The sequence below is a fragment of the Staurois parvus genome, unplaced genomic scaffold (assembly GCF_062004578.1).
Source record: "Staurois parvus isolate SC_StPar_1 unplaced genomic scaffold, SC_StPar_1.0 ptg000011l, whole genome shotgun sequence".
Lineage (NCBI taxonomy): Eukaryota > Metazoa > Chordata > Amphibia > Anura > Ranidae > Staurois > Staurois parvus.
The window spans coordinates 28,214,200-28,235,855 of NW_028317807.1; the positions used below are offsets into that span (position 1 = coordinate 28,214,200).

At 41.3% G+C, this 21,656-nt stretch overlaps 1 protein-coding gene across 20 annotated transcripts in view; it reads left to right on the forward strand.

Moving 5' to 3' along the window:
* Positions 1-21,656, forward strand: part of MAP2 (microtubule associated protein 2) — a 297,262-nt gene that overhangs the window by 41,922 nt on the left and 233,684 nt on the right. The window contains exon 3 of one of the 20 annotated variants that reach the window (XM_089671965.1): positions 9,229-9,307. The exons of the other annotated variants lie outside the window; for them this stretch is intronic. The gene's annotated coding sequence lies outside the window, so the exon portion shown is untranslated. The remainder of the gene's footprint in view (positions 1-9,228; positions 9,308-21,656) is intronic. 20 annotated transcript variants of the gene reach the window in all.

The following is a 21,656-nucleotide window of genomic DNA, read 5'->3' on the forward strand; positions in this document are numbered from 1 at the left end:
AATATTGCTACACTGAAACAGTTTTGTGAAGAGGAGTGGTCCAAAATTACTCCAGATCATTGTGCAGGTCTGATCTGCAACTACAGGAAATGTTTGGTTGAGGTTATTGCTGCCAAAGGAGGGTCAGCCAGTTATTAAGTCCAAAGGTTCACATACTTTTTCCTCCCTGCACTGTGAATGTTTACATGTTATGTGCAAATAAACCATGGCAACATCTAATGTTTGTGTAGTATTATGTTCAGCAGACTGTGTTCTTCTATTGTTGTGACTTAGATGACGTTCAGAGCACATTTTATGCCCAATTCATGCAAAACTCCACGTAATCCCAAGGGGTTCACATACTTTTTCTTGCAACTGTAAACAGGAGGTATTAGTAGGATCAGTAGTAATCTTCAGTGGTAGCTGAAGGTCAAATCTTGTATTTTGAACCATTAGTTGTTGACCACTCTTGTATGGTGTGAATGCAATTTGCAAAGAGTATACTGTACTTGTTTGTTTGTATACTACTGTGGGGTGTTTTTATAGGGGAATGAATCTTAGACTTGCCTAAAATTCCTAGTTTCCACATATATTTACCAATATGATGTATAAAAATCAAGAAAAACTGTTACAGACATTATACGGCATGTTTCTCTCTTTTCTCTCTTCTTGATGCTATAGTATTGGCAAATACCGAAGCTGCTAAATTTGATCTAGGCACCTAGGCTTCAATTACCTCTGGTCATGAAGGACTTGTACATGCTGGCCCTCTTTCTAAGTCAAAGAGTGTGGTGACAGCATTTTGAAAAGAGTTTGCTTCGACTGTGAGATGTGAAGAGATAGAGGTACTGGAGGATTTTCATTATGCAAAGTGGAACTTTAGTTAGAAAATTAAGCCCTGATAGATTACTTTGTGCTGGCTCCTTTTGCAGTAAAACATTAAAAATCAGTGCATATACTGTTTAAAATCCAGTAAGACAATGTCTCATCTTGCCCTGCACATCCTCAGTTGTCCTGTATTCTCAGAACTGTGCCTAAAAATCAGTGAGTCACTAGAGGCCAATCTGGTGACATCCTAAAGATTTATTGCTGCTGAGGGGGGGAGGAAGCAACATGAATGCCACACACTGTGCCAAGGGAACACAGATTGGGATAAGAGAAAAGAAAAGCAGGAGAGGTGACAGGACCAGCTCTGCCGACAGGGAGGCACAAAAGAGTTAAACCTACCAAGATAGTGTCTTATCTCTTCTCTCTGATATTCTCTCCTTTATCCCTCAGCAGCTGTGAACCTGAGCAGTGTCAGCTACTGCAACCTTCCCTTCTAGCTGAGCCAAGACATACAATCAAGGCTTGGATAAAAAGAAAGGTGTCCTTCTTCAGGGCTGTTGTTCTATTTAATGGCAACAATTCCCATGAATGTTTATGGTGTATCAAGGTTTCAAAAATCAGAATGGCAGGATGCCAGATTTAGTTGCATGGGCAACAATACAATCAAGGCTGGAAATGCACACATTTTAATTACAGAAAGTGACATGTAGTTTTTGAGACTTAAGAGAGGGGGAGAGTTCTCAATAAGGAAGTGACTGCTCTGGGTTTCAACAAAATGTCTGTCTCTGGCAAGAAGAAACCGGAGCAGTGCTGGAGGCAATTGTGCAGCACACACTAATTTTGGTAGCATAATTATTAATGTGGAATATTCTTTGCTAAAGAACATAATTGTTATAGATAAAGTTCCCCTTTAATATACTTTCTATCCAACGTGGTAAAATAATGAAGTGAAGGAGGATTGGGAAATTACAGAGTGATGAAATTAGCTAGTACCCAGTAGCATTCATTAACAGGACAGTTCTGAGCAGTACATGTTAAAAATCCATAGGAAAGCTTAACAATCTTGTTTCTGATCTAGGTTCTATTACAAGAGACAGACAGGGCATTGTAAAGGAGATGAGTAGGCAACAAAGACATTACATCTTGGGTAGAACCATTACAGAAAATGTCCCTCTTATGTTACCATCCCTTTTGAAATTTAGAGTACTATAATAAGCTTTCTCCACTGTTCCACCAACTGGAAGTATAGAAAGTGAATTGGGACTTTGCCTTAAAGAGGACATTTACCATTAAAAAACAATTAGAATCAAAACAACTTTATTCCATAGTTAAAATCTAGTTAAAAGTACAGAGGACAAAATCAATCGCCATATCTGAATTAGTATAATGGTCACATATTTGCAGTTCCAAGTTGGCGTAATGGATCTACGCATTTCATTATGTTCTTGCTTCCTTAGAATCCACGCACTTGTGGAAGTAAATGATATGGCTGTACAAGACAATAATAATGATATAACCAACACCATAGTAGATGAACTCAACAATGCTAAATTATTTCAATATAATTACAAGAAATCTAATGACAGTTGGTGTCTTGAAGACAAGGAGAAAGGAAAAGAAAGAAGTTTTTGGGTTGTTACCAGAGCAGGAAAAAAAGGGATGGTTATTCTTCCTGCTGTGGGAGTTCTAGGTCCATCTAAGGGCTGTTAAGATGGTAAAAAGAACTTTGTCAGGGTGGGAAAGTCCTGGAGGTTTTTGTGATGTAGAAGTGCCCATCGGGGATCAGTTGGCATATTAAGAGGCCGTACTGTATAGGGTAATAAAAGCCCTGATGACAGAAGTAATGCAAATCTTTATTATCAAGAATACTCTATGTCTGTGGTCAGGACCTTTATTCCCCTATATAATATGGTCCATTAATATGCCAACTGATCCACTGATGTGCACCTCTGGGATAAAAAAATCTCTGGGCTTCTTTAAAACCAATGGCTGATCCTTCTGTATAGCCTCTTTCATCGTATCACAGCTGTGACTATCTCTGCTTGTTAAATGAAGTCATTCAGGAAACTGCCAGAAGTCATGCAGGGTATCTGCTGGTGGCCTAAAACATGCAGGGTGCTGCTGTTTCAGTAACCATAAATTATACTTCCACCCCAAAAAAGTGCTAGCAAGTTCAAGTAGAACTATGGACTGAATATTGGATCTAATAAGGGAAGCTTAAAACCCCTCTGAGCTTTATTTTGCCATTGGGGAGATTTAACTTCACTTCCCATTACATAGCCAAAACAGGAAGTGAGGGGAAATCCCTTCAAATTAGGGGAATCTCTTCCCCCCACTCCCCCAGGTTACCAGAACTAGCATCCCCTTTGGAAGATTTCCCTTCTTATACTTTTCTGGTGACAGCCCAAAATTTGGGACTTTCTTTTGCTTTCACTTGCAACTAAAAAAGCTTATGCCTTAACTGATACCTTAATTCACTTCTATTTTAAACTGGCTCTAAAGTGGGTATGCATGAATGTGTTAAATATGCAAAATGATGGAATGCTTTATTACAGATTTAATAATATATTTTTTACACCAACATACAGATATTTAATTCTGTGTTGCATATCTCCAAAAAAAAAAAAAAAGCTTTAAGAATGTCGTAAAATTTGATTACGTCATCTGTGGGGAGGGTGGAATTATTTCTGAGAAAGGCCAGAGATGGGGTGTGGCTCCCATAATGAAGCATTGCAGACAGATATGTCACCATGCTGTTGTATTGTAGGTTCAGTCTATGTACACCTACTAGTAACCACTCCCTCATTCTATAAATATTTGTAACAGACACACCTCAGGGCTATTTTGTCTGAGCATTGCATGACAGTTTTCCTTCTCTCCTTATGATTATTATTAATGTGCTATCTTTCCAGTGATGACATTTCTCATACTTTCTTTTTCAAAGTCCGCGTATTTTCTATCAATCTGTATTTAACTATGCATCTACTAACATTTTTAGTAATTTTCATTAGTATACAATGCATTGCATAAACAAAGTGTAATCTTATGCTGCAAAAAAATAACAGAACATAATATAGGAAACTGGCCGTTGTGAGACATTACTATACATTTTAGACAAGAATTTTTAAATTATAAACCACAAAGTGGTTGATATCTTCCTGCTGACAGTTTATAGTTATCCAGGACTCCAAAGGTGAATATCAGTGCAGCCCAAAAGTACCCATCAGTGCTGCCTATTAAATGCCAAACAGTTTCCACCAGTGCTGCCAGTCAGTGTCCATCAGTGCTGCCAGTCAGTGTCCATCAGTGCTGCCTGTCAGTGCCCCCTATCAGTGCTGCCTATCATTGCACTTCAGTGCTGTTTATCAGTGCTGCCTATCAGTGCCCTTCAGTGCTGCCTATCAGTACCCTTCAGTCCTGCCTATTAGTGCCCATCAGTGCCATCTATCAGTGACCCATCATTGTTTCTTATCAGTGTCCATCAGTGACACATATCAGTGCAGCTTCATCAGTGCCCACCAGTGCCGCCTCATCAGTGCCCATCAGTGCAGCCTATTATTGTCAATCAGTGCTGCCTATCAGTGCCGCCTTATCAGTGCCTATCAGTGCAGCCTATCAGTGCCCATCAGCACAGCCTTATCAGCACACTTCAATGAAGGAGAAAAATTACCTGTTTGCAAAATGTTATAATAGAAACAAACTGTTTTCAAAATGTTTTTTTTTGTTTGTTTATCAAAAAACAAAACACCTAGTGGTGATTAAATACCACCAAAAGAAAGCTCTATTTGTGTGAAAAAAATGATAAAAATGTATATAGGTACAGTTTTTCATGACCACAGAATTGTTATTCAAAGTGCAACAGCACTGAAAGCTGAAAATTGGCCTGGGCAGGAAGAGGGTAAACGTCTATAGTTGGGAAGATCCACATAGATGAGTTTTTGCTGGAAAAAATATTTTAAGCAACAGACAGCATGGATTCATGAAAGACAGAAGTTGTCAAATCTGATTTCCTTTTATGAGGAGCTGAGCAAAACCTTGGACAGAGGGGTGGTGGTGGACATGGTATACTTGGATTTTGCAAAAGTGTTTGACACAGTTTCCCACACATAGCTAATGTGTAAGGTAAAGTCTACAGGCTTGGAAAAATCAGTTTTTAAATGGATAGAAAACTGGCTAAAAGACAATATTTAGAGAGTAGTGGTCAATGATTTATACTCTGAATGGTCTAGCGTTGTTAGTGATGTACCCCAAGCTTCAGTGTTGGGACTACACTTTACTACTGCAAATAAACAGTTAGCACTGGCAGGCAGGGCCGTGGATAAGGGGCTACACCAGTCCTCCTGTATGGGGCCCAGGCCAGCAAGGGGGCTCAGGCAGCTGGGTAAATTGGATGTGAGCTGGGTGGGTGATTGGTACGGCAGGGAAGAAGGGCAGTTACTGGAACTGATCCCTACATCCCATGCCCCCACCCCCACAGTGCTGCTGGCTTCCCTCCTCTCCTTCCTTTCCACCAGCAGCTGCAAGAACACAATGGGATCCTTCAGGATGGAGAGTGGGGGACAGTCACATTTACCAGCTCCTTCCTTTCCTGAATGAATGCAAAGAGTGATCGATACCAATCACTCACTGTGTTCATTTATAACTGAAGCATAGTAAACTGTTTTTTATTGGGGGGGGGGGTCATGTCAGATTGTCGTGGTTTCTAACAGCAGCCCTGCTGGCAGGGCTGTGTGATCTACCGAAGCAGTCTTTGTTTACTAGTAGCCAGTAGATCACTTATACAGCTCGCAGTGCTGACTGTTCATTTATAATAGTAAACAATCAATCTGGTGGTGATGCCTAGAGCTGTGCTATAGCTCCCCTATAGGAGCGCCCCTAGTTTGGGCTTCGGCCTAGTGTGGTGCTACAGCACAAACAGAAGTAAAAATTGAATTTTAGTGCACAAGAGGCCACAGATCTGAATGGGACTGAATGCTACTTGCAAGATTTGAGAAAAATTTTAAAGTAGTGTCTAATTCTTCTTCTCTGATTTCGCCAATGTGCTCCCTAATTGTGCAATAGCTAAGAATTGGGAGTGCTAGGGCACTAGCCATAAACCCCATGTAGCCAATTTATACCCTAAACATTGGTGGTCATAGGAAGCTTATATGCACCCCTATAAGGGTTACAGTTTTACCATGTAACACTAGTTACCATTGTACTTGAGCACTCCCAATTTGCAGCCAGACATTTCCTATATAGGTTGTTGGCTGGACTGTTCAAAGACAACCTCTTCCTCATGAGTTTACTGCTAAGTTGCGACTGTTGCGTGTACCAAAGAAGAGGTGAATTGTCTGAACTAAGCTGCTTTGGGCAGGTGGATTAATGAACAATCAATACATGGAAAAGTCTGCACTTCTTAAATGCTGAAAAAACAATTTCTCAGACATGGATTGGGCCTGTTAGCCCCCAGGGCCCCATAGCAGCTGTATGTTCTACAATGGCTGTAGTTATGCCCTTAAGGAGTGTGCGCTGTCAGGGTAAATTACTTTCTTTGCTCTTTATTTGCTGTTTTTTCTGCAAGCTTGTAAAATTTAAGTGTAAAAGTGGCTGGACTGCACAAGATTACACTGTGTTGCACTTAATGAACAAACATAGACTGGGCAAGAGAACATGACATAGGAGGCAAGATGCACAGAGAGCAATGCAATTCTGCTTTTGTAAAATTTTATGATATCCAAACTAGGCATATTAGAAATTCTGCCAATTATAACTGATTTGGTAATTTTAGTATTGATTGCTGAGAAAATGACAAAAGAGAAAAATAAATTTTTAGTGGATTTACTTTTTAACCAACTTGATTTGAGACTTACTGGTTTCAGAAATCCCTCTGATTTCTGAAGGAATAAAATTACAATATCAAGTCTTGCAACAATAATGCTCAGTAGGACGCTTTGAGTAATAATATCAAGCAGGCCATAAATTACCTCCAGCAACATGTAATTTGATCCAAGTAATAATGCTCAGCAGGATATCATTTGCCCAGTAATAACGTCCAGCAAGAATTTACATTTTTACATAGCAAAGTAAAAATATAATTTTAACCAATCTTGTCATTTGGTGATGGATGGAGTTTAATGTTTTAATTAACATTCTGAAGTTTTATCCATCTGTAGGACTCTAGTAGTGAGATCTGCCAGCTGGAATGCTCACATTGTCCTTTACTTCCATCTAAACCAGAAAGCCATTGGTTGTCCACCAAGTTTTCCATTCATTCCATTTGATCATCTGTAATCATGGGTACAGTTAGAATATTATTTGTAGTCACATTGGGGTAGATTTAGGCTCCATTCACACTAGGTTTTTTCAAATTGCAGGCAGAATCGCCATGATTCTGCCTGTGGTTTGAAAAAGCGCTTTAAAAGTGTAAAAATGCGCAATCACGTTTTCATGTGCCATTCATTTAAGTGGCTTAGCAAACGCACCACAATTGCACAAAAGAAAATCACAGGATGCACGACGCCCAAAAAAGGTACTGGAACCTTTTCTGGGTGTCGATTCCGCCAGCGGTTTGAAAAAACCTAGTGTGAATGGAGTCTTACTAAAACTGGTGCAGCTGTGAATGGTAGCCAACCAGCTTCTAAATTCATCTTGTTCAATTAAGCTTTGGCAATAAAACCTGAAAGATGATTGGTTTATATGCAGAGTTGCACCAGATTTTGCACTCTCCAGTTTTAATAAATAACCCCCATTGCCCTGCTAGTTGTAATTTTGCCAGTTAAATGTCAGTTAAAGCGGAGCTCCACCCAAAAGGTAAAGTTCCGCTTTAAGCCTTTGTCCCCCGCTCTCCATTAAAGATTAGAAGCTTTAGGAAGCGGGTATCCGAATTTGACAGGTACCCGCTCCCACTTCTGCTGCAATCACCTAGGCAAGCGGAAGTTGTTATCCCTCCCTTCTCGTGTATTCTGGGATACGTGTCAGGTCCCAGAAGACTACAGGGCCATTCACAAAGCGCAACACTTCTCATGCATGTGCAGTGGGCACCCTGCTGTGAAGCCTCAAGCTGTCACAGCTGGGTGCCCACACTGAAGATGCCAGCGCCAGGGAGAGAAGGCTGCCGGTGAAACCAGCGGTGGTGAGGGCACCACTGGACCGAGGGACAGGTAAGTGGCTGTATTTTAAAGGTCAACAGCTACAGTTTCTGTAGCTGCTGACTTTTTTTTTTCCAGGTGGAACTCCGCTTTAAGTATTCAAAAGTTTCGAGGGGCTTACAACAGTCATCTTTCATTAATATTATTTAAATCTTTTTTACCCTAAATCCCCTTGAAACTTGAAAATATTTGTTTAGTTTCAGAGATGTCTTGGCTCTGCACATTATATCTTTTAGTGTTTGTATTCTACCTCAGTGTATTATTCTTCCTTTTTTTTAAATCAAACAGGACTTAGAATTTTTATCAAATCTGAAATTGTATATTTTATTTTCTTGGTTTTTTATTGGGAATAAACAGGGGAAAAAATGAAAGAAAAATGTATTTTCCTGTAGTTTTTCCTAATGCAACATTAAGGTGATTTCCACATCATCATATATTTTATTGCAAAATATAATCAGTTTGATGATTAAAATGATATCAAATTACCTTTTATGTAACATGCGTGGTGGTAAAGATCAAAGTGAACATATGCAATTAACTCTAGGAGAGCTTTATTCTCCTTCCAACATTACATTGTGATGCACGCAGGGAAAAAAACTGTTTGGGCAAATTGTTAGCACAGCATTACAATAAGATTATATCAGGTTGACGAGGGCACACATTAGCACAGTGGTGACTTTTCAATGGTTGGCAGTTGCTAAAAATTTGAAAGACATTTTGTTCATCCACTTGAGCATTTCATGCTTGCAAAGTAAAAGCAGATGTCATTAAAATCATCCGATGTTTGCAATCAGCCAGCAACAGATCGCTATAGCAGTGATCAATTGCCGCAAGGGAAATGTTCAGAGCTGCAACATATCTGCCCAAGCCTCCATACTGACTGTTCCGACAAGTAACAACGTATTTGGTTTAACAAACCTGATTGCCCTTAGGGATACATTGCAGTCCATTTTTGACCAGTCTTATCATGGGTCAAAAAAAGACTGATGGAACGCCCATGTGAAAAGGGCCTTATAATCAATGCAAAACACATCTTACAGTTGTAATTAAAAGATTTGGCTAATTATTTGCAACATTTGATATATTAATTCTGTTTTCATAAAATATGTAGAAATGTTTTTCTAGGACAAACAAGATATAATAAATATTATACTTATTGCAGGTTACATATGCTGCTCATAATGCAAATACATTCAATCTGTTACTATATTTTTTCAAAATTTCTAGATTTTCAGAATTCCTCTTGTCAACATACACTTTATGAGTTAGAACTTACTCTTTCTTTTTTCAGGTTTACTTGTGTAGCGCACTCCCTTAGGAGCCACTGGTGAATTTGGCCGTATTTCCCCCTGTAGGGCACACACAGCCAGGTACCCAACATTTTCTTCATTCTTCCACTCGCTCAGAAAATAGTCTACGGGTTCTTTTTAGGGTTTTATTGGGAATGATGAACTTGGATAGGAAAGGGAGCATGGGATACCTGATAAACTGCAACTGAACAATTTGAGGACTCAACTTCTGGCTATACTTACAAACTGCTGCCACTTCTGCAAACTATATGTCCCACTGGATTCCTAATGGTGCTGGTGACCTGTGGTTGCTGAGGAGTTAAAAGCTACACAGTGGGCTCCATTCAAGAAGCGCTATCTACCACTTTAAGAAATGCGACAAAATACTGCTTACCATTTTTCAAAACATTTTTGGCATTCACTAAAAAACCTTTCTAAAATACCACGTGGTATTTTTCTGAAACATGTGGTATTTATCTCATTAAACCATTTTATATCTCATATTTTATCTCATGTGATATTCAATTTGGAAATAATTAAATGCTTGTAGTAATTAAGTAGTGGACATGGTATGCGGCATTTAACCACTTGCCTACTGGGCACTCATACCCCCTTTGTGCCCATGCCAATTTTCAGCTTTCAGCACTGTCGCAATTTGAATAACAATTGCGCAGTTATGCAACATTGTACCCATATGAAATTTTTAGCATTTTTTTCCTGCAAATAGAGCTTTCTTCTGGTGGTATTTAATCGCCACTGGGTGTTTTATTTTTTGCACTATAAACAAAAAAGGGCAAACAATTTGAGAAAAGAAAGGTTTTCTTTGTTTCTTTTATAGAATTTTGCAAACGTAATTTTTCTCCTTCACTGATGTGCATTGATGAGGCTGCACTGATGGGCACTGATGAGGTGGCATGGATAGGCAGCACTGATAGGCTGCACTGATGAGGTGGCTCTGGTGGGCATTGATGAGGAGGCACTGATGATCAGTGCCGATCTCCTCTGAGACAGCTGCCGGTTATCACCAGTACTTTCCTCACACTGTGACAGCGTGATGAAAGTGCTGCCGATAATCGGCAACTGTATTTACTCCGTGATCTGCTGTGTCATTGGACACAGCTAGTCATGTGGTAAAAGGCCGCTGTGATTGGCCTTTTACCTCATCACGTGATCAGCTATGTCTGTCTGACACAGCGATCACAGAGATCGCTGGGTGCACTCTCCTGGGGGCACGTGGGAGGGCGCGTTCTGGGAGGACATCATATGATGCCCTACCAGATCTGGGTAACCATGCTGTAGCCGTCATTCAGCTATAGCTCGCTTACCAAGTGGTTAAGGGATGTAAAAATATAATAGCCAATTTGGAGTAGTCTCTACAACTCATGATACATTAGTGTGATGATCAGTAGGAAGAATGCTCAGTACACTCGTGGTCACGGAAGAATTACCCCCTTATAGATAGCCAAAAAGATCAATGATGTCATTGGGAACTTGTCAGTGGGAAGTTACCCAAAAATAATTGAGAAAAAATAAAATCCCCACAAGATATGACAGGTTCTAGCAAGGGATTAAACATTGTGATAAGTATGTACATTGTATTATGTATGGAGTGATTGGGAATTTTTTGCAGCAAGTGAAATATATAGACAAAAAAGTCTCTGAAAATCTGGTGAAATGACAAGAGAAAATAAAAAGATTTTACTAAAAGTAATGGGGTGGATTTGCTAAAGGCACATAGAATAAGCACTTTGCAAGTGACATTGCTCCAGAGCTTAGCAAAGGAGGGGGAGCTCTGTTGACTTCCATCATCCAATCATGTGCAAGCAAAAATGCAGTTTTTTTCTTTGCATGTGATTGGGTATTCCTTGTAAAGTAAAGCTTTACCTCATTTACTAAGCGCCCCCCCCCCCCCAGGTCACTAGAACCAGTGTTCCCATTGGAAAATTGCTCTTCTATTACTGTTATGGGGACAGCCCAAAATTTGGGATTTTCTTTCACTTTTAATGACAATGGCAGACAGGTGTTGTAATCCATCTATACTCTATCCAATTACTGTTGAAAGAAACGATCCAGAAAAAGGTAGAAACTACTCCAAATTGGCTATTATATTTTTACATTCCTTAAATGCCACATGTCTGGACCACTACTTTTTTATTGCATTTATTTATTTCCTTTTGTGAATTGACTTTAATGCCTTCTCATGTGGTATTTGCAGAGCATTTTGCGGTAAATACTGTAGAATGGAATAAGGAATTGACAACTTCAGGATCTCATGCGATATATTGGGAAGATGTGTCCAGACACCTAAATACTGCATGCAATCTGCTTTCTTTCAGCATTGGGTGTCATCTACTCGCTTAGGCAAAGGATTACTGGTTGCCTCCTGCAGATATCCACCACACTTTTTCCAGTGAGGGAGATGTAGACTCAAACCACTATAGTACAGTTGGACTCTTCCTCAACAACTTCCTCTGTGCTCTCCAGTGAGCTTCCTCCTAACCCAACTTGATCCCTAGACACAGTTCTGCGCATAGGCCCCCCAGCTAAGCCTAGCTGGGAACTCTGTCTTCCTCAAAGCTCTCTTAAGAATCATGCAGAGGAAGAGTCCCTGTACACGGGACTCTACCAGTAGGACTGGACCCAGGAACACTGCTGACTGTGCCCAGGCCTCAGGCTATTTATGGGCTCTCACTTCAGTCCCATAAATATTTATGCTGTCCACTCTGTCCTTCTCCCAACTATGTTTCTAGAATCCACTAGACCACAGGGAAAGTAACAGAGCAGTAGCCTCTGAAACATTGAGCAGCCGTAACCAATCAATCCTCCACTCCTCTGATTACAGGGGAGCAAAGCTACATTTTCCTAGCAACCTGTTCTATACTAGGAGTATGCTACATTTGTTTTGCCTTTAAATTCAAACTGGGAAGATAAAAACCACATCTTTATGTTGAACATTTGAAAGATTTATAAGCATTTATAGTAGTTTAATATTTATTTTGGCTCTAGGAACTGTAATTACTTCACTCAGAAGTTTCCAAACTGAGAATATATTTAGAACAATTATTCTGTTTTGTAGAAGCCGTGTAATAAGAAATGGCTATATAATTACGTAATGTGAGAAAAAAAATCGTAAGGGGATTTCAGTAAGGCTGAATGATGAAGATGTCGTAGGAAGCACTATAGATGATCTTGTTGCCCAAGTCCGCTGTTTTTGTCAGATATTCCTGTTCTCCGGCCATCTCTTTGGGACTGCTCCAATCCACAAAGTTTAGGATGACTAGGTTTTACATAGATTAGCCATGGTCGTTCAGAAATCGGAGCAGGCTTTTGCAAACAGAAGTTGATTGTGGCAATGGTAATATTGCCCTAATGTGATATTCAATGTTTGTGTATCCATGGCAACAATTCTTATTTTCCATTACCTGGAAGAACTGTATGCATTACGTGTGGTTGGACAAGCGCTGCAATGTAACTGTGTTACTAAGGCCTTACTTATGTGGCCAAGTCGGCCATGGTGAGGCATGTATCTTGTGGTAAACTGTGGCCAGGAATCCAGGTATGTGCGGATAGCCGTGGGTGGGAAGCCAGTACAAAGCAATGACCGACTGGCATTGATTGCAGCTATCTGCTGGTGGCTGGATGTAATTGCAAAGGGAGAAATTACCTGCAGTTCGGTACAGGTGATCACCCTGGATGCAAACAGCTTGCATCTGGGGATCCTTCCTAGCCATGGCTGTCTGTACATACCTGGGCTTCTGGCAGGGCCGTGGATAAGGGGGTACCACCAGTCCTCCTGTATGGGGCCCAGGCAAGCAGAAGGGCCCAGGCAGCTGGGTGAATTGGATGTGGGCAGAGATGGTGATTGGTGTGGCAGGGGGGCAATTACTGGAACCGATCCCCTGTATGTCTCTCTCTGCAGCAGCTAAAAGCTGGCTACTTCTCCTCTCCCTCTTGCTGACTTTCAGCTGCTGCAGAGAGAGCCATACAGGGGATCGGTAACAGTAATACCCCCCACCACACCCATCACCCTCCCTGTGCACCGTATGTTTCTCCTTGCTGCCCCCACAGTGCTGCCGGCTTCCCTCTTCTCCTTTCCAATGGCAGCTGTAAGCACATTAAAGGATTCTTCAGGATGGAGAGTGGGGGATGTGTCCAGTAAATATGTCAGATTTACCAGCCCTTCTTTTCCTGAACAAACACAATGAGTGATTGGTACTGATCACTCACTGTGTTCATTCATAACTAAAGCATAGTCAACTGTTGTTTTTTTTTTTTTTTTTTGGGAGGGGGGCCCTGTCAGGTTGCCTGTATGGGGCCCCAAGGTTTCTAACAGCAGGCCTTAATTTCCCGCAAGATACTTGGCCTTGTGAATTAGGCCCAACAGCATAGAAACACCTGCTGTGTGTTTACAGCTGAAGGCTGGCAGACTGTCATGGTTGTGTGTTTTGCAGAGAAAGTTGCAGTGTCTGTGTTAGGAACTTTGAAAACAAAATTCTTTATAGTCTTAAGAAATACTGAGATAAATGAGGGCTTGTTTTTCTTCTGCAATTGCCATTTCTATACAGTATTGTTTTTAATGGCTTACATTGTTGTGTCCCAGTGGTGCCGATCTCCTTCAGCCTCTTTGCTGCCACTTCATGCCTACTTATTTATTTATTTCAGGTACTTACATAGCGCTGTCAATTTATGCAGTGCTTTACACATATATTGAACATTCACATCAGTCCCTAACCCTCAAGGGGTGTACAATCTAAGGCCTACTTGCATGCAATCTAATGATGGCTGCATAGTATTGTTTGGGGTGGGTTTCCATGATGACGCACTGTTGACCATGCCTACATAATGTGTGCTGTAACTGTGACACAGACTTTCGATGGAGACTGCAACATGAGAGACAGAGCGTTGTCACCTTGAAACAGGAAGTGCCTGTGCAAAACCTTTATGGCAGGTTCATCAGGTGTTATTTTATTGAAAGTTACAGATTTACAAATATTAAACATTATTTTTGAAGTGACATGAACATTTAAAGAGTACGTACAGTATATACATTAAATATTATTTCAATATTATTGAAATCAAACAATTGAGACGTAGTCGTTAGTAAAGAACATTGAAATGACTTGCTCTTCGAGTAGATGTTGACTTATTTACTCTGCTTCCATGGACTAAATGAAATACGCCCCCACCCCCTGCTTCCTTTCTCCTTTTTTCCTAGGGAGCTTTTAGGTTTTCAGATAGAGTCGGCTAAGGCACGGTAACCGGTTCCATGGCAACTGGAAGGGAGGTAATTTGGATGCCGGCAAGCTAAGCATATTTTACCCTTTCACTGCCTTATTTGTGCCACTGTGCATCTTTTTCCTTCCTTAGCATAATATTTGAAATATAGATTTAACTAAATCTACATTTGAAAACAAATAACTTGACCAAGTTAATTATTTTAATGACAAGCAGTGTAATTTTTGCCATGCCTGGGAGGCCCACCCGTCTGTAAACAAATGACAGCTGTGTTGTCCTATATTGTTTTGAGCTTCTTTGTTCTTTTAAGCTATTCCATGGTACGCCATGCTATTATGTACTGCTTTATGACACCAGATACTTCTTTATGGTGACCAGAATGGCTTAATGGCACTTTCAACTTGCTGGGTATTATTTTTATTTAGTGCACTTTAGAAAATACTTGGATCTGTAGCCGTGTGTTATCACTTTGCTGTCTATGACTGTGTCAGATCATATTTATGTATATTAGCTATGATGAACCAAGGTATATGTATAGAGAAAGTTAGTAGCTAGCTGGTTTATAGCCACATTATGTTTACAATATCTGGAAAATTCTGTCCTTATTAAATGTACTCCAGTCACAATTAAAAATGAAGCTGTGACCTTAGGATCGGTTGGGGCTCATTCATTCATTTGGGGCCTGCACAGTGTGTGTTTACATTGACACGTGACACCTGACACGTGTTCCATATAGTTGAGGGCAGCAGGCTGTTAGGCCTCATGCATAGGAACAGTTTGGCTTATCAGCAACACATCCTATGTTTTTGGGTGCCCACACAGGCATCCAGCTGCCTGTCAAAATCTATGACAGGCTGGAAAATGTGGCCACTGTACTGATCAATATTCACTAGGGTTGCACTTATACTGTTTTTTTAGTGGCGAGTACCAATATTTGTGCTCAAGTACTTGTCGATACCGATTACCTGTACCTTTTGCAGTGTGATTTGAGCCCATACAAAATGAATGGGCTCAAATCGCACTGCAAAGAATCACGTGTGGTTTGAAAATATTTGCGGTGCAATTCCTGTCTGAATCACATGTGGTTTTCCTGCGAGTGTGGTGTGATTTAAGCCATTAATTTTGTATGAGCTCAAATTGCACCACAAAAGTATCAGTTTCAGGTTTTGGAGCACTTGCACGAGTACGAGTATCGGCACCAATATTGGTATCGGTGCAACCCTAGTATTCACACATAGGGCTGTATGCATCCAGAGATCCTGTGGGTCCTTAGGCAGTACAGTGTCACACACCTGTGTCTACTGGATGTCTGAAAACATCAGGATTTTACACTGATGGGCCAAACCACCCATGTGCATGTAGCCTTAAAAATCAATGGCAGGCTGACATGTGGGCGAGACCGACTTGACCGGTGCAAACTGGGCCTTTTGCGTCTTTGCTGCATACAGGTGCCTCCTGGTCCCACGATACATTCACCTGCTCAGGATGCAATATTTTGAAAGAGACACCACATTGTACTGTCCTGTTCCACCATTCCAACTAGACTCCCAACACCCATCTTCTCAGTGACAAAGCAGAACCTGGAGCCAGTGCAGACCCCGTGTGCATGCATAATTAGCTCCTTCGTATCATACGGCTAGGTCCTTAGGGTCTCCGTCACGTGGATTTGGTCCCAGTTGCTACTCAGGAGGTAGGCCCTGAACCAATCCCCACATTATACCTGAAATATGTCACCCCTGCTGGTACCACTCACCCTATGTCTGGCTGTCATATCACCCTTACCTTGCGCTTGCTGCTTTTAGCAACAACATGTCACCACTTCACCCCATATGTGCATCACAGCTCTGTTCTTCAATACGCTATTACCAGTATGCACGCCTTTGAGTAACTTCAGACCAGGCATGACAATGTTTCAAAAGCTTTACTGGAATAATGCTAACAGTTCACCATAAAGTGCATTCTTTCCCTAACATTCCCAGTCCTTAACTACAGGCTTGTGTACTGCCCTGGCATACATGCTTAGGAAAGAGTCCATGGCTTACATCTTCTGGTAAGACTGCAAGTCCCGACAATCCCCCTACATGTGGAAGGCTCAAGTACACAGGGTTGTACCAGCTTGCTGGAAACAGGAACAGAAACACTCTTCCCCAACTTGCTGACTGTGTCTTCCCTCCCCATGAGTCCTCTCTGGTGATGACTGATAGCAGACAGGTGAAGTTGAGCAGAGCCCCTTTGGACAGATTGGTAGCTGGAGCAGTGTTTCTCAAACTTTTTCAATCAAGGCACCCTTTAAAATTATGGACAGTCTCGAGGCACCCCATTCTAAAATATAGAAAGCTATTCTAATAGTTTTACATAAAGCATCAACATCTACACACGTAGGACACCCAACGTTAGAGATGATTTATTCACACTGGTTAGTATTCCAGTGTTTCTCTTCTCCCTAGGTTTTTCTAAATCACTCAACTAATGTAACCCCAGTTCTGTTGGAGAGGGGCATGGGAGGATCAAACAAGAATGCTGTGCAGATGACCAACATCCTTATCAACTGGTGACATCATTGGTTGTTGGGATGCCGGCGGCTTGAAGGTTGTAATGGTGCACAATGAAAACCAGTGGTTTTGTGTTACTAAAAGGCAGGCAAGATCCACCTCTCCCTTGTATACAATTTTTGGACAATTTTTAGGCATTTTTCCAAGGCACCCCTGAATAAATCTCAAGGCACCCCAGAGTGCCTGGGCACCCTGGTTGAGAAAGGCTGAGCTGGAGGATCAGGCTACATGCAGCTCTCTTTCTCCCATGCAGCTGGACTCTTGTTGATTATTTTTATCTGTAAAGGAACAGATGAACGACACTGGACACAGACAGACTGATTCCATAGCTGCCTCTGTCAGTCTCTCATTGATTTTAAGACTACATGCATGGTTTGGCCCGTCAGTGTCAAATCCTGGTGTTTTCGGATGCCTAGGAGGCATCGGTACATCATACAGCCCCACTGCCAACAGCCTGTCAAGATCTCTGACAGGCTGAAATATGTTGTGCCTGGACACTGTACCAAGCCGTACTCATGATTTGAGCTGTGTGCGTTCAGGGGTATATGCCCCAAGTGGCGGAATTCCATCTGTGAACGCATACAACCCAAAACCCGAGTACCATGTATTGAAATACTCCTTTATAAAGATTTTGACAGGCTGACGGGAACAAGGCTGGATACCCCACCTATGCCTTCTGGACACCCAAAAATGCCAGGATTTGATGCTGATGGGCAAACCGTACATGACCATGCATACTTAAAATCAATGACTGGCTGACAAACACAGCAGGTGTAGGGATCCTCCTGGGCTGTGTATCGTGTAAATACTTGGTTCTGAGGGAAGATCTTTATAGCCACTCCTGTCATTGAACAGGCTACTGGCTGTGGCTGTACGGAACATTTGTCACTCCTGGGTGCATAAACAAACCCCATTTCTGCATGCTGTATGGGCCTCTGCGCCAGTGTGAATCAGCAGATGCACATGACAGTCTCCATACCAGAACCGAGTTTAAGGTAAATTAAGGGATTTGTATGATTGTAGCACAGCTGGAATGTTTTCTGAAACAGCTGGCATATGTCTAAATTTAAAAAAAGCCTCTTTGCCATAATAATCATTGTGATTCTTATTCACTAATTTGCCTCGTAACATGAAGCCAGAAATTTACTGAACATTTTGATGAACCACTGTAGAAATATAAAGATATGTACAATATATTGTGATATGGCAGAGGCAGAGATCACCAGTGAAAGGAAATAGTCTTTATTGGACTCTCAAAACAGGCAAACACAAATGGCATTCTTTAACAAAAATAAAGCAACACAGTCCATTGTCTAGGTATAATAAAAGCATATAACAGGCTCACCACCAGACTCTCAGTCCTACACTTGGTTCAGGGCACCCACCTGTTTCAGGGTACCACAAAGGCTGCAGAGGTTCAGCAACAAGCGTGTCAGTTTCCAAGGAGTTTACTCCCTGTGAACCATTCCAGACTCCATCACAGGCACCTGCTGCTTTTCAAGACTCCCCATGCATGTGGCTTAATTGCTTCAGGACCAGAGTCCCTTTAATCAAGGTTTGGAGGTTTTTCCCACCCAAAACTCTTCGTATCTCCCTAGTAAGGACTTAGCAATCAAGAGAGTACTGAAAATCAGTCTTCTACTCTCCAGCCAAAGTATCCCAGAACCCCTCACTCTGCGAGGGTGAGAACCCATGGAAAACATACCTTCAATTCGTCCCTCTTAAAGGGACACAACCCAAATAGTGAGGAAATATACCTGCCAACCCTGGCGCCTACTTGAAAAAATTACTGTCATGTCACAATATACAGCAGTTTTATCATTTTTTGGTAAAGTGCTACCTTTTTTTTCAGTAAAAGACATCCTTATTCTTTAGTCAAATGACTTAACCTAGCTTGAAATGATGGTATCAGTGTGTTACATGCAGGAGGAAGCATTTCCCTTCTTCTACAGTGATCAGATCGGAACTTGTTAAAGCGGAACTCAACTGTATCTCACCATTACAAACTGAAAACGCTATTTTAAAGCAGATCTTCATCCTCAAAATAAACTTTGCCTCTTTCCAACCCTCATCCACTACACAAATTTCTCTTTTTATGTTGTTTATTCATTTATTTTTTTTAAGAGTTTGGTCCCACCCCCAGTGCATGTCATATATCCCAGGGGGCATAGCCTTTCATTCACAAAATGAGGAGATGAAGAGGAGGGCAGGCCTAGAGGTACATCACTGGGAGGCCTGCTGGCTGAGCACGGAAGCGGCAGCAGCCTCCTGATGACATTATATAAGAACATGCTGGCACGGGACCTGAGCGTTCGCAGAAGAGAAGAGGATCTCAGCAGAACAATACTGGATCCACTGGCTGGGTTAGCATCTGAACTGTGCAGAACCTGGTAGGCAGGGGTTTAAAAAGACATGTCCATCCATGTCTCCATGCTCTATTTTGTTGAGAAATCACTTTTAAAAACACCCCCTAGCATTTCTAACCCCAGCCATCTTGAGTAAGGGCAGATGATTAATGTACCATTTATTTACTTCCTGGAATCCATCTGCCTTCAGGCATACAGGCTAGATGGTGTACTTAGCTGATAAAGTCTGTCCTTCCCATCTCCAGATGAAGGAAACAAATGACCAGGAAGACTCCTGGGATGTATTACATCATTTTGACGTAAGCCAGAAACCAGGAAGCAACTAAAGAAATATTAAAAAAAAGTTTAAAACAAGTAAATAAAACATATCTTCCTATCTATTTACTAATGCTAGAAGTATAAGGATTAAAGATAGTGTTGAGAGAGTTTATTTCTTCTCTAAGGCTAAGTTCACACGGGTAGCTGTGTGACATTAGAAACACATAGTTATTCTGCATTTTACTACCCCTGACTGCTCCCCTACAAGCCAAAATGGCAATTGTTCAGGTTTGTTTACATTGCTGTAATGTTGCTTCGCTTTGCTGTGTGACATTTTTAACTGTCATATAAATGGGATGTAGTTGGGGCATGATAGTTCAAAGTAAAATCTCCAATGAGATTTAAAAAAAAAAAACACATAAACTGCCTTTCAATAGGCAGCAGAATTCCCTCCCAAATGCATGTAGCCAACCCTGTCTCTGAATAAGCAATCACCTCCTTCTGGCGAGAAAAGCATATAAAAGCATTGTACTGCGATCTGTGCGAGGGTTAATATAGCGCTCGAAATTATAAGCAGTGGGTGTAAATGAAAGGATTTCAACACATAATTTAAAAAGCAAAAGGTTGCTTGCAACATTTTCTTCCTTGGATCCCCACTGATACCTCTCTTTGTGTATGGAAAGTACCATCTTCACATCTATTAACAATACCTCTCTATCGTGTTTTAGCTGGGCCCCAGAAACAGACACTGCAATGTAACAAGCACAGTTAGGTTAATAAATAGGTCAGACAAGACAGATAAATGCTGGCTGGGGAATTTATAATGAGCTCATGGTGAGGTTGGAGTGTCCATACATTCATGACAGCTTCTCAGCAAAGCCATGCCCTGCTCTGAGTACTGGCGTACCTTTGTATGGCAGCTCAGAGATGGTCTTAGTGCTAGGTCGCACCAAACCAGACTTTGAAATCATGCAACTTCACTTGAAGCCTCACGATTTCAAAGTTGGATGTCAGTGCGACTTCTGGTTCGTCTTGCAAGACATCTGTGCGACTTCATGCACAGATGTCTATGCAAGTCACATCTGAACTTGCAAAAAGTAGTGCATTCACTACTGTCAAAATCTGTCTGACTTTTACGAAGTCTGAATCGCACCGGTGTGACCACTTCAATTGGGGAAAATAGGGTGCAACTTGGAAACTTGAAAATCGCATGACAAGTCACACCGGTATGAGAAAGGTCTTAATTACCGCTAGATTCCTAATTGATCAGTGAAGTGGCGGAAATTTTTTTTATTAATATGTCCCAGCCATAGAGACAGGTACTTAAGGTGGCAGTAGTAGGAACTACCTGAATTTGCTGCACATGTGCAAATGCTTACCTAAATTAGGTGCAAGTGGTACTTAAAGTGGTTTTAAAGGCAAAAGGTTTTTTCTACCGTAATGCATTCTATGCATTAAGGTAAAAAAACCTTCTGCATGCAGCCCCCCATACTTACTTGAGCCTGACCTCAATCCAGTGCTGTGCACAAGAGCAGTGGTTCTTTTCGCTCTTTCTTTCTTCACTGGATCAGATGCAGCAAGAGGAGCAATTGGCTTTTACTGCTGTCAATCACAGCCAGTGAGGAGGAGGAGGGGGTGGTGTCAATAGACACACAGAAAGCCTGCATAAGTGCCCCTATAGCAAGTAGCTTGCTTTGGAGGCACTCAGCAGGAGGGAGGAGCCAGGAGTGCCAGCATGGGACCCCAGAAGAGAAGGATTGGGGCTGTTCTATGCAAAACTATTGAACCAAGCAGGAAAGTATGGCATATTTGCTATTTAAAAAAAAAAATATTTAGAACTATTTTGAATTCCACTTTGAGACTTTATGACACCTTGTATATAACATAGTTAATTCTAATGGATTTATTATAAGAAATGCATACATGACTGAGCAGTAGAAATAAAACTGCAGCCAGTAAGTGAGCAGAAATGGCATATTTTGTAGGAGCTAGTATCTGTTGAAATGGTGAATTTTGGCA